The sequence below is a fragment of the Ovis canadensis genome, chromosome 25 (genome assembly GCF_042477335.2).
Source record: "Ovis canadensis isolate MfBH-ARS-UI-01 breed Bighorn chromosome 25, ARS-UI_OviCan_v2, whole genome shotgun sequence".
Lineage (NCBI taxonomy): Eukaryota > Metazoa > Chordata > Mammalia > Artiodactyla > Bovidae > Ovis > Ovis canadensis.
In genome coordinates, this window is record NC_091269.1 from 23,198,584 (window position 1) to 23,212,086 (window position 13,503).

Consider the following 13,503-nt stretch of genomic DNA (forward strand, 5'->3'; position numbering starts at 1 on the left):
CTCAACTAACTGGGAGCTTCTCCTGGAAGATTCAGCAACTACACAAAAGTGAAAAGTATAGGGTAATCCAATTGGTAGCACTCAAAACACCCCTTACGGCTAAATGATTATTTATGAAACAGAAAGAAAAGAGTACCAACTAACTAAGACACAGGGAATTGGGAAAAGATGGTGCCTGTCCCCAGATATGTGAAAGCCATTCAAAGTAAGACAATACCAGACTGCAAGATGTGTTTAAGAAAGTCCACAACATTCTGCTTTTTCCCACCATCTTTTTAGTGTTTAAGACCTCCAGAGGTCACAGGTCACAGAACAGCCCTAGCTTCTCAGTCTCTCCCTCAATATCTGAACGTCTATTTCGCAATTCCCCACCATGCAGAGCATGGTTCAAGTTACTAGGGACACACTGAAAATGAACTCAGTTCTTGGAGTAACTTGGTCAGTAGGACCAACAAAGAAGGCCTGACATGATCTTTCAGGATATCTGTCCACTAGAGAACTCCATGGAGAGTCCATGGGGTCACAGAGAGTAAGACACGACTGAGCAACTTTCACTTCACAACCAATCCTAGAAGGAAACTTCCAGAACACCATTCACAGTTTAGCCAGCAACTTTCTGGCCTGAAGAATCCCAGGGACGGCGGAGCTTGGCGGGCTGCTGTCTATGGAGTCACACAGAGTCAGACACGACTGAGTGACTTAGCAGCAGCAGCAGAAGGTAAGATATCTAATGTGCAGACAGCATTTATTTGGGAAGGTTGGCAAAGGTGCTTTGATAATAGCATCAAATTCCCAAAAGCACGATGGGAAGAATCAGCCAAAATAAAATTTGACAAAGTCCAATGAATGCTAGGTCTTGCATTAGCATAGGACAGGAGGACGTGGCTTCAAGATACCATGTGACTCAGAACTAGAGGTTCACGTGAACAGGAAACTCTCTGAGTTTGAGTAAAAAGGTGAATATGAACTTGACAGGACCTGCAAGTTGAAGGAAGGGCACCCCTATTCTACTCTGCACAGGTCATGAGCAGGAAGACTTCAGCTCCAGGCCGTACCTGGACAGGTACTGTCCAGTGAGTAACTAGAACACCTCTATAGAAGGTTTAGTGCCGGAGGCCACCAAGGGGATGGAATTCCTATTAACAGATAGAATTAGATTTCAACTCGACAGGTAGAAAACCACGTTCCGGTCAAAACATCAGAAGGGTGGAACTCTCCATTCCTTACTAGGCCACGTGTGGATATATAAAGGGACCCCAACATCAAAGAAGGGTTACTTGAGTTGGTCAGTGATTTCCAAACCCTGGTCCATAGTGAAGTTTTCACTGATCTATGCAAAAGGAAAAGTGTCTGTGTATGGTGGTATATACACCTGTGGGAGTAATTTTAACCTATGCCCTCTCTGGACGAAGAACTTTCCCTATGTCAGTAAAACATACATACATGTCCTCCCTTTTTTTGCTTATTTCTTGTTGGTATATCAGTGTATCTTGATGAAATAGCTTGACAGTAGACAGGAATTGCTGCTGTTAATTTTCAATATATGTACATAGCAACATAAAAAGTGGCAAATCTGACAACCTATAAAATTTAATTTTTGTCTCTGATTTTTAATTGTAGAAGTAGACAGAAACAAAAAGTATAGGAATGACATGAAAGGATAACCTTATGGATTTTTGTGGTAAAGAGATGCTATGACAACTAAACTCAGCTTACCGCATATCTTCTTCTTTGCTATCACCCAAATTAGCTATACAATGATGTATGGTGGGGGGGAAGATTTTATATATATATAAAGTATATATATACACACACATGGGGCTTCCCTGGTGGCTCAGACAGTAAAGAATTCACCTGATCCCTGGGCTGGGACGCAACTGAGCAACTACTGCTACAACACACACACACAGAGGCTTCCCAGCTGCTGCTAGGAGTCAAGAACCCGCCTGCCGATGCAGGAGACGTAGCAGAGGCTGGTTAGATCCCTGGGTTGGGAAGATCCACTGGAGAAGGGAATGGCAACCCACTCCAGTGCTCTTGCCTGGAGAATCTCACAGACAGAGCAGCCTGGTGGGCTACAGTCCATAGCTTCAGAAAAAGTCAGACACGACTGAGGTGACTTAGCACGCATGCCCGCTCACATACACACATATATAAAGGAACTGGATTACACTAAATGTGAAACCTCTCAAGAAACAGAACCTCTACTGTAAGATCTGGCTTCTTTGGACCACTCTTTGGAACCAAAGTTTATGAATCAAGTTCACAAAGGATCACAATAATTTATCTCTGAATTTACGAGGCATTTAATTCCTATCACACTGTTATCCTTCCTTCAAAAGGGAGTCACAGCTAAATGTCACTGAAACAGAAAAGCAATTTCTGAATCCCTGATTTCCAGGTGTGAACCAAGTAAGGTGTAACTCTCATGAATGTTCACATGCAAGCTTCGCTGTTTAGTTGCTAAGTCAGGTATGTCTTTGTGACCCCATGGACTGTAGCCCACCAGGCTCCTCTGTCCCTGGTATTTCCCAGGCAAGAATACTGGAGTGGGTTGCCATTTTCTCCTCCAGGGGGTCATCCCAACTGGGGGATCGAACCTAGGTCTCCTGCTTGGCAGGCACTAAACCACCATACCAACTTATTATAAATCAAAGAAAGAAAAGACAATCATGAAAAAATATAAGCTAACCCAATCAGTCACATTCATTACTCTCTATATACATTTATTTAAAACATTAAAGAAACCTAAAATTTTGGTCCTAAAAGGGATCATGAAAAAACTTTATCCAAGCTCGTCTGTGCCAGGCCCTAGAAGCAGGAAGCCAGAGGTTCCTGTCACATCACCCTGTAAGGGAACAGGTTCATTAATTAATAGAAGGAGAAAATCTGGAATACGGTTCCCTATATTCTTTAGGCATGTATTTCATATTTCATTCAAGTTCAAGACAGGAAAAAAAAAACTTTGCTTTTCAGTGGGACCTCATGGACTGTAGCCTACCAGGCTCCTCTGTCCATGGGATTTTTCAGGCAAGAGTATTGGAATGGATTGCCATTTCCTTCTCCAGGGGATCTTTCTGACCCAGGGATTGAACCCAGGTCTCCCGCACTGTAGACAGACGCTTTACCGTCTGAGCCACCAGGGAAGTTCAATATTCTTTAGGCGTGTATTTCATATTTCATTCAAGTTCAAGACAGGAAAAAAAAAAAAACTTTGCTTTTCAGTTGACAATAATAGTCTACATTTTCTTCAAATTCAGCATGTCTTTGAAGGGATTTGTAATCCTAAACCACCACCTTAAGCAGATCATAAGTTCAAAGACACAATGCCTTCCTCAATCTCAAAAAAAACAAAACACACACACAAAAACCCTTTGCATCTATCAGTTATGACTGGAGACGAGGGGGCTGTATCTACATAAACACACAGTTCTCTGGAAAGTACGCAGGAAACGCAATCCCTTTAAAGGAGTTTTGATGACCAAACACAGCACTCTAAAACCAGTTTCAGTTACCAGTCCATTGCCCTTTCAAGATACCTCACTATTATTTCCTCACTTTGAAGAGTAGATAGATTTCCAAAAAGAATAACCCAATAACCCTTTGACCTCAGGTAAAGAGATCCCTCAAGGTGGACAGGTGTTTATCAAGCTCAGGTATCAGGGAACCCTTCTAAATACCATTCCAGTCTCAAAAGAAAATAAAACAAAACTTACAAACTGTATTCCACAGCTTTAACTACAATAAGTACCATAAAAGTCAAATCATGATGCTGACAACTTCCTTCTTTCATTCCAGAAAATTATAGCTCTTTGAGAAAGGCTAAGATTTAAACACATCAAAAGCACTTGATGGAAAATTTACACTTAAATCAACTAGAGAAAATGTGCAGCCCACACTATAAAGCCAGAAGCTCCACTTCCACACCTGCAATTTATCTCCTGGTTTATTTTCTAAACCAAATGCTTACACTGCTTCTTATCCAAGTTCATTTCACCCCATCTATAGGTAGCATGTGGGTACTGATAAAAGCTGTTTCTGATTTCATTTCATTCCCTACTTCCCAGATGTTTGCGAGAGAGGTCTATTTTTTTTCTTCCAGCTATTTGCGAATAGGCTCTAATTTAGAACCAACAAATTTAACATATCATATTTTAAGCTGGGTAAGACACATACACAATAAGTGACAGCTATGAGAAATGTTGAGATATTTCTCCAGCTTCTAAATAAGTCTGCCTACCTAGGCAAGATTTGGACAGGCTGCCGTGATCTTACTTTAGAGAAAAAGTCCTGAAAACACAAAATTAAGAACCTGCTGCTACCTAAATAGCCAACTACAAGCCATGGCAATTTTAAAAAAAAAGGGTTGTGCTTAGAAACGAAACACCCAATATCAGCTGGGGAAATAAAAATGGCCCCAACGCAATGTTTGACTCATACATGTATACTTCAACAACATCTCTTCCCCAAAATGCATCAACAGAGTCTTTAGAGAGAATCAATATTATGCGTGCCAAAAACTCAAGAAAGATTGCACTTTCTCATGAATTACATTCTTTTATACTGTTCTGAATCAAGCAACCAGCTACTAAGGTAAGCAGAAAACATCCTTAGTAGAAACGTTATATTAAATAGAATTTTAGGTCTCGTGGTAGAACTTGAAATTTTTCAAGTAAAAACAGACATCCTTAAATTTGTGACTAAAAACTAACCAAGCTGTCTCCTGAAATACATCTTTAGAAACACCAGAAATAACACACTTTATGACATCTACATAAATATTAGTTTTACAGGGAAGTAATCTATTTCAAAGAAAGCAATAGTTTTGGAGATTTTTTTTTTCTCCCATTACTGATTGTAAAACTGGAAAAATTACAACCTGGATTGCAGACAGCCAACTCAAAAGCGCAGTTTACTAAATGCCTGTCATAAGAAAGCCATCTAGTGTTAACATTTAGAAATGGAAACTGCAGACAAAAGAGGCAAAGAAAAGAAAAATCTAAGTGACTATTTGGAACTTACTGAGCAAACCTATGAGAATCACCAAAATTCTTTGTTTAAAAAAGAAGGCCATCCTTATCAAAAACCATGTCTAAGTCTAAAGAAAATTCAAAAAGTCTACAATTGCGTTTAGACCAAAATCAGGTTGTTGGTGACCACAATTCCGTGGCCAATGCACTTGATGTTTGCAATACTCACGCTGGAGTCATCTTGGGCTGAATTAATTTAACTGAAGCAGGTTAATGATGACAAATACCTCCCAGAGGGGCCATGCCAACTTGTTTTCTCTTCCCGAGAAGCATCGGCTCTCGCTCACAGATGATGAACCGAGATTGATTCTTTGGGTTTGCGGCGCGGTTGAAATTAATCTGAAGGTGCTCAAGGGGATACTCCCAGGACCTGGCCAAACTAGCTTCAAGGATACGCGGGCCCCCAAGCAGGACCGGGAGCGGAGGATGGAGCGAGCTGCGGACCCAGGGGAGCCGGGGAGCCATCGGGCCACAAGGAAGGGCGCTCGCTGGCCGCTTGGGACCTTACAAAGAGGGGCGGGCGCCGCGAGGGCTCGCGCCCCGGGCACACCGCCTTCCCGGGGAATAAACCCCGCAGCAAGTTCAGCAAGTAACCCCGCCCGGCGCGCCGGGGAGCCGCGCCGGGCAACCTTTCTCTCTTTTCTCGGGTTAGTCACGGAGGAGTCGCTGCGCGCCCGGGGAGTCCTAGTGCTCGCGTCAACGAGACCGGGATAACCTTTCAGCCGATCGATAACTTTGAGAACGAACGGCGACGGCTCCTCTTCACCCCAGACTCCGGAGCGCGGGCGCATCTGCCAGTCGGACCCCCGCCCCGCGCCCTGGCCGCGCGGTCGGCCCCCCGAGGCGCCCCCAAGGGCAGCCCCTCACTTCAGGACGGTCCCGGGACACGACCCGGAGACTCCCGAGCGGACCCCGCCTCGCCTCCCGTCGCTCGTCGCCCCGAACGCACCTCGGAGACGCAGTCCGCCGCGACCTGCTGCAGCCCGCGAGCTCGCGGCGGCGCCTACCGGGGCCGCCTCCTCGCCACCCGCCGCTGCCCGGGGCTGCCCATCGGCCCGGACCCTGCCCGCACCGGGCTCGGGCGGGAGGCGGCCGGGACCCGCCGGCTGCGGCTGGAGCGATCGGCCTGCGCTCGAGCGAGCGAGCGGGCGGGCGAGCGGTCGGGGCGGGGGCGCGGCGCTGCTCCTCCTCCTCCGTCCTCCTCCGGCTCCGCCGGCTCCTCCCGGGCTCCCACTCTGCAGCGCCGGCTCCCGACGCCGCGGCCCGCCCGCCTGGCGGCCCCGCCCCCCGTCCGCTCTGCCGCCTCCCATTGGCCATCGCCCGCCGGCCCCCTCGGCCCCGCCCCGCGATTGGGAGCGGGCGCTGTCCGTCCCGCCGCCCCGCGGGGCTCCGCGCGCAGACGGTGCGCGGTTCCCAGGCCCCGCGGTGCACTGGCGCGGCGCGGCCCAGAGGGGCTCGGCGCTCCTCCTGCGGGAAGGGGCGTTCGAGCGGCGCGGCGCCCGCGACCTCAGGCGGGGGGCAGCCTACCTGCATCCGCGGTCTGGGAACGCTGTCTCCGTCCTCCTTGGGATTCGTTTTCGCCCCTCTGGCAGCGATAAGTTAAAAATCCCAAAATCTGTTGCAGTGATGTCGTAATTGGCGTCTTACTGGGTTCTCAGCGACAGTTGCCGAAAATTCTTACTGAGCAAGACATAATCTTTTTTTAATTCCTGCAATTTGAGAAATGTGATTCTTAACTGGGGAAATTGACGCGTCGTGGGGCCCGCACGTTGAGCCAACCAAACCTGGCACGTTGGCCCCGCAGTGGTGTGCCATCTGCTTTGCCCTGGCTGCCCCGGCCTTACCGGGCTGGTCACGGCTAAAGGTCACCGTATTGAGGAAGTCCTGAACTTCCTTTGTTGGTTGAAGATGATGTTGAAGGCGATGAGAGGAACAAGGGGGTTGTTTGGCTTCTTCAGAAACGTAAGGCCTGGAATAATATCAGTAGGTCTCCGCCTTTGAGCAGATGAGCGCTGGCAAGCGCAAACTGGGAAACCATGGTGTGCGCACGGCAGGAGACTCCTTATCTCGTACCACTGGGAAGATGGTATCAAGACTTGAGGAACATCGCTGGCTCCCTAATTCTCCCTTCCCCTTGAAAAGAATCTGCTTAATGTAGACAAACTGAACACTTTGAAACTTACTCCTGATGGGCACCGTTTCGAATTTGCTTTCAGCAAGTGAGGTGATCTGTATGGCACCTGACTCTTTCAAGAGTAACTACAACCTTCCCATGCAGGAGATGCTCAACACAGACCCTGGGAGAATTCTTAAAAGTCCCAGAGCACCAAGCAAGGAGAGTCATCGCAGGGTCCTGAAAAAGAATCCACTGAGAAGCCTGAGAATTATGTTGAATCTAACTAAACCCACGTGCAAAGGCCATGCACCTGGGCAGGCTAAGGATCAAACCTCCAGCAGGATAGGGCAGCAGTGTCCCTAGAAGCCCGATCAGATGGGGAGGGGTTCCAGGCAAGAAGCCTTTAGTAGGCAAGAAGAAAGGAGGCTGTATTTGTAAAGAAACTGAAGAAGTCTTTGGCGGCGTGGGGGGGTGGGGGGTAGGGGAGGGGGTCGGCGGAGGCGTGGGGGTGGGGGAGGCTGCAGAAACCAAGAAACCGGCCACTGGGAAGCCCCGCAGAAAACCCACCACGGAAGAGAAGAATCCTGCTGTACAAACTTGTCTGTTTATCCCCTGAAGGTCAACTCATTTTGGACAGCTTATTTTGAATAAAGACCTGATCAAAGAGTCAGGGAGAAACACACACACACACACACATACACCCCCTCGAATCTGGCTCCACGCCGCGCCCCTGGCAGTGTCCCCGCGGGGCCTACACTCTCCGGAATCGCGCCCCACCCCGCCCCACCCCCACGGCGCCGGGTCCCCGCCCCCCACCCCCCTCCACACACACACCTCCCAGGAGAGCCTGAGCGTCGCCGGCCGACGACACAGCTGCCGGGTCCTACGCAGGCACCTGCCCCAGGATTGCCGCATCGCTGGTTCACGGGAAGACGGCAGGAGGGGCGAACCCTACTGTGTGCCCACTCCCAGGGCTCCCCAGACGTCCCCGGCGGCCCTCTGCCCCCAGGAGCTGGAGTGGGAGGATGCGCTAAGAAACATGCAAGAGGTCAGGCGATGCCAGCGCGCAGGAATGCTGCAGAGAACAGAGCTTTCCGAGTCTGGAAGGGGGCTGGGAAAGGCGTGTGGTCCGGGAGCCCCAGCCCAGCCCCCGGGCCCGCCCACTCCGCCTCCAGGCCGCCCTCCACCCAAAGGAGAAATGCTCTTAAATCTTGATCTCGATGGAGAGAAAATGAACTTTTTTACCCACCTTTCCTACTTTGCTAGGACATGTTGATCACCCAGGAAGCTTTACCTGAAACTATCTTGAAACTGTAATTTGCTCGACACTTGAATTGGTTGCTAAAAGATTAAAGGATCTCTGAGGACTTTTGAAGCTATACTGGAGTTGACTGTGCCTAAAGGTTCAGTAACAGGAATAGACTGCTAGGTAGAGGATACTTTACCTTCCAGTCCCACCGCTGGGTTTCCTGCGCCGGCTTCACTGTGGCCCAGCTGCTGGGATTGTGTTTCCTGAGACGGAATTCAGAGTTTTCTTTTCAGTTCCTCCTTTTCTGGAGGTTCTTCCTGGAGAGATAATGTTCTCAGTACTTCCCTATCCCAAACACACCCTAGAACATAACCCTCTTAAAAGTTAGGGGCGGTCCCTCCCATGCTGTATTTCTCTGTGATCTGAAGCATGTAAACATTGTACAGCCTTTTATATCTCTGTAAAAGAGGGCTATACAATATGGGGATGCATTTAATAGAACATGCCAGAGAGCAATATTGTGATGTGACCAAACCTCTGTGTTCTCCTGTCACCTCATTAGCAGTCTATACCAAGTTTGCAGTTTATTAACAAACATGTGTGGAGACCCTGTGATGTTCCAACAGGTGCTGGGGATATAAACATTCAGAGGACTAGGCCCTGCTCTTCATCATCTCTCCATCTCACCTGTGCCCATCCCCACACATGGCAGGTACTCTACTAGAGGTGTGGACACAGGAGCAGCCACGGACGGACACTTCCTGCAGGAGCCAAGGGAGGACAGACCGCCCCCTTCACACCATAGTGCTTCTCACTCTTCACAGAACTGCTCAGGCTGTGAGTAAAAGAGCCACGCCCCCCTCAGCCTTTGGACTCCTAAGGCAGTGACTGCATGAGTCTATGGATTGTCACCAAGGTGGCTCTTGGTGCTGAGGCTGCACTGTCTGCTGTCTGATAGATGAGGAAGAAGCTTTGACTTACTCCTTAATGTCCATAATGATCTAATAAGGAAGCCTTTTAGTTTTGATCAACAACCAAAACATATTTTGATAAAAAATAAATGATGCTTATGAAAAAACTATAAATATAACCAGTGATGAGGTGACTGCTCTGACATACATTAGTTTAAAATATGTCTACAGAAAGTTTAAAGAAAAATGCCTACAGAATTTATTAGTGCATCAAGCATAACTAAACTATTAAAGATATGAAATCCAGGAGTGTCCAAAATCTTATGAGAGGACATCAGTGGTTAATTTCATATGTATATAAACATTAGCCATAGACTAGTTTGTTTTTTAACATTTTTTTATATATTGGAGTATATAGTTGATTAACAATATTGTGTTAATTTCAGGTGTACAGCAAAGTGATTTGGTCGTTAGTCTTGCAAACTCAAATTGAAAAAGCCTAAATGGGGTTCCCTCATAGCTCAGTTGGTAAAGAATCTGCCTGCAATGCAGGATACCCTGGTTTGATTCCTGGGTCAGAAAGATGTGCTGGAGAAGGGATAGGCTACCCACTCCAGTATTCTTGGGCTTCCCCTGTGGCTCAGCTGGTAAAGAATATGCCAGCAATGAGGGAGACCTGGATTCGATCCCTGGGTTGGGAAGATCCCCTGGAGAAAGGAAAAGCTACCCACTCCAGTATTCTGGCCTGGAGAATTCCATGGACCATACAGTCCATGGGATTGCAGAGAGTCAGACACAACTGAGTGACTTTCACTTCACTTTCACAAGCCCTTGGGCCACTATCAAATTTGGCAGCATTTTTTAAAATGCTTACGGTTGACAATAAACTGTTGTGAGCATTTATGAAAGTCCTTCAGAGTTTCTTGCATTCCCAGAACCAAGGTCACACGCAGCCTTCCAGAACGTTCTAGGCCTCAGCAAACATGACAAAGTCCCTTGGCCAGGCCTGGCCAATTCTGGACGGTGGTGATCCCACCCAGGGCCAGACCTACAAGGTGTTTGCCTTCTGGCAGACCTTGAGATCTTCAAGAGACCAAGCCTAGGGATGACTTGGGATCTTCTTCACCAGAGAACATATTCTGGAAATCCTACTGGATGTAATGCGTGTGTCTCCCTTCACTGGTCTTCTTTCCTGCAGCCCTCCTGTTTCCTGCTTTTTCAGGGAAAGGAAACTTAGGCCAGAGCCTGTGGAACTGTAGCATCTTTCAATATATCGGGGCTTCCCCACTTACTCAGTGGTAAAAGAGCTGCAAGGAGCAATATAGGAGCTGCAAGGAGATGCGGGTTTGATCCCTGGGTTGGGAAGATCCCCTGGAGGAGGGCATGGTTAACCCTCTCTAGTATTCATGCCATGGACAGAGGAGCCTGGCAGGCTATGGTCCATAGGGTCGCAGAGTCGGACAGGACTGAAGCGACTTAGCCTGCACGCATGCATGCATTAATACATCAGTTCATCATTTTGGCCTTAGAATATCTTACTGAAGAAAACTCTTTTTCTATTAAAGCTATAAACTTCCCTGAAGTTTTAAAGAAGAATATCAACTCTGAAATATGAAAATGTATTTGCATAAAAGCCAGAGTGAACAATCCTGAATTTCATCTCTTCACCGCGACCTTCCCTCAGGTCAAGATTCCCGTTCTCTAAGCCTCACTTCTATTTTTCAGGTCTTTTTTCTCCTATGAATTAATAATATCCTAAGAGTTCCTAAAGCAACAAACTCAGGGGAGTAATGCTCTTTACAATTCTGAATTAGCACATAACTCCCTCTGAAATAATTCCAACATCAACCTTACCTATCTTCCTCTAAAAGGTGTAAAGAAGCCCAGAATTCAAAGACATACCAGCTGTCTACCCCATTCCAAGATTGTGAGCTTGTTGGCCGACCTTGGCTGGTACTTTGATCTATTTACCTTTGAATTGAGCAGAACGGGAGTTTGACTTCCTTGACACACTCCAGAAAGAGTCCACTTCCAGATGACATGCATGTACTGTAATAAACCTGAATAGCTAAGTCTAAGTTAAGTAAATCTTTCGAGTCCCACTCTCATTTCTCTTTTTCCCTTCCCTACCTTTTTGAAAGTATTTTTAACTCTGTTTTTAAAAGTATTTCTTTTTTAAAGTCAACTCTCTTTTTTAAGTATTTCTTTTAAGTCAAATGAATATTCATAATTTGCAACAAATCTATATTAATTCCGTGCTACATTCAGACCATTATGTTAGACTGGAAGGCTCCAAAGGGCTGTACACCGGAGCATGCGAAGTTCATGAGAGGTTGCTCCAGCACCACCAATGAGAGGCGCCCAGAGGCGTAAGAGAGCCAACTGTCTGCAGGTGAAAAAGCTTGGGCCACGCGGGGAAGGCTTCACGCAGGGCGTCAGACTGGCTGAGCCGGGAGGGGAAAAGGGTGCACTCCCAGCAGGAGGAAGCACGGAAGGCAACCCCACCGGAAGTGGCTGTGCGAGGCACGCTGTGGAGACAGCTGCGCCCTGAAGTCTCACTTGGTGCCTCGTCCGCGTCAAGTCCTGTTTTCTTCTTAGAGGAGAAGCCCTCCCATGTGGACGCGCACTGGGCACGCTTCTCCTTTCTTTCCAAATGGAAACGGAAACTTAGTAGGATATGGCCTTGTGAGGCAAAATAAGAAGTGCCGAGTTCTGCAGCAATTTCGAGAAAAGTTAAGCTGCAGTTCAAAAAGCTGGGTTACTGATCCTGGTCATGACTATGCCAATAGTGCTGACAAAAATAAAGCACCTGTTCCTCTTGAAGTGGAACCCGTAGAATAGGGTAAGAGTCATTAAACAGTGTGCTGTTTCCCATATTATCCCCAGGAGCTAAGAAGAAACCCATCTAATAATTAGAAAAGAAAAACACAACACCTCATTTCTGCAAGTATGTTTCAAGGCCTACTGTGTTCTGCCCTGTAGTAGTAGTAGCGTTAGTTGCTCAGTCGTGTCCGACTCTGTGTGATCCCATGGACTGCAGCCTGCCAGGCTCCTCTGTCCATGGAATTCTCCAGGCAAGAATATTGGAGTGGGTTGCCATTTCCTTCTCCAACAGAAGATTATTACATAGAAATAATGAGACTGTCCTCAAGGAAGTACGAGAGAGCTGAGCTGGGATTTTTACACAGGAACCAATTTGAAGAACAGTGGAAAGGCAACACATTAGAAAATGTCATGTATAGACAGGTGCTATAGATATCTGGAAAAGCAATACTGGCTGGAGTGATCAAAGATTAGGGACCAATATCCTTCCTATATGTTGGTCCCTGTTGTAATGTTCCCAAGCCAATGTATCTCCAAGAATCGTCCAAGACAGATGGATTATTTCTTTTCTGATGATTCAAACTCTCGGCCACATCTCTTCATATTTCTACCCCTTACCTTCTCTAGTCCAGACCCACAGCTAAATGACTCGCACCAACGTTTCCACCCTTAAAAAGGTCTTCTGCCTTTTTGCTTCATCTCACTTCAAGAAAAAAGAAACAGAAAAAGGCCTAAACTGTATGTGACTCACAAACCTCTACCACTTTGTCCGGTCTTTTGTAGCCTGGACTGTTGATTTTTAGGCGCTCATCCACTTTGATGTCAGAAAACGCAGGCTCCGAATCTAGTTTCCAAGCTTCTTAGATACAGAACTATAGACAAGTGATTTCTCAAAATTTCATTTTCCTCATCTGAAAAGCGGGGACAGTCATACCTCAGAGGGCCATGGTGATGATTCCATATGATGTGGGGTATTATTAAGCGCCAAAAACACAGTGGACCACCAACGTTTACCGTTTCCTCTTACTATTTAAAGTCAGCACTGGGATTTTATTTCGAGTCCTTCATACCAAAGTTAGCACAGGGGAAGGGCTTGATAAATATCTGATGAATGAATAAAGGAGCAGGTGGATGGATTACACAGTTCTTTTCAGCTTTGTTTAATTTGTTACAATTTTGCTTCTGTTTTATGTTTTTGATTTTTTGTGGGTTATGGGATCTTAGATCCCCCACCAGGGAGAGAACTCACACCCCTCACATTGACAAGCAGAGTCTTAAGCATTGGACTGTCGGAGAAGTCCCAGAAGTTTATACCTTAATCCTCCAAATTTTATTCCTAGTTGAGATTTAACAGTATGCTTTAAGCAGTGTTTT

The 13,503-nt window shown here is 46.8% G+C and overlaps 1 protein-coding gene across 8 annotated transcripts in view; it reads right to left on the reverse strand.

Annotated features, from left to right (window-relative positions):
• The window catches only part of SIPA1L2 (signal induced proliferation associated 1 like 2), a 241,120-nt gene extending 234,853 nt beyond the window's left edge, over positions 1-6,267 (reverse strand). For all 8 annotated transcript variants that reach the window (XM_069572628.1, XM_069572623.1, XM_069572630.1 and 5 more), the window contains exon 1: positions 5,980-6,267. The gene's annotated coding sequence lies outside the window, so the exon portion shown is untranslated. The remainder of the gene's footprint in view (positions 1-5,979) is intronic.
• Between the last annotated feature and the right edge of the window lie 7,236 nt (positions 6,268-13,503).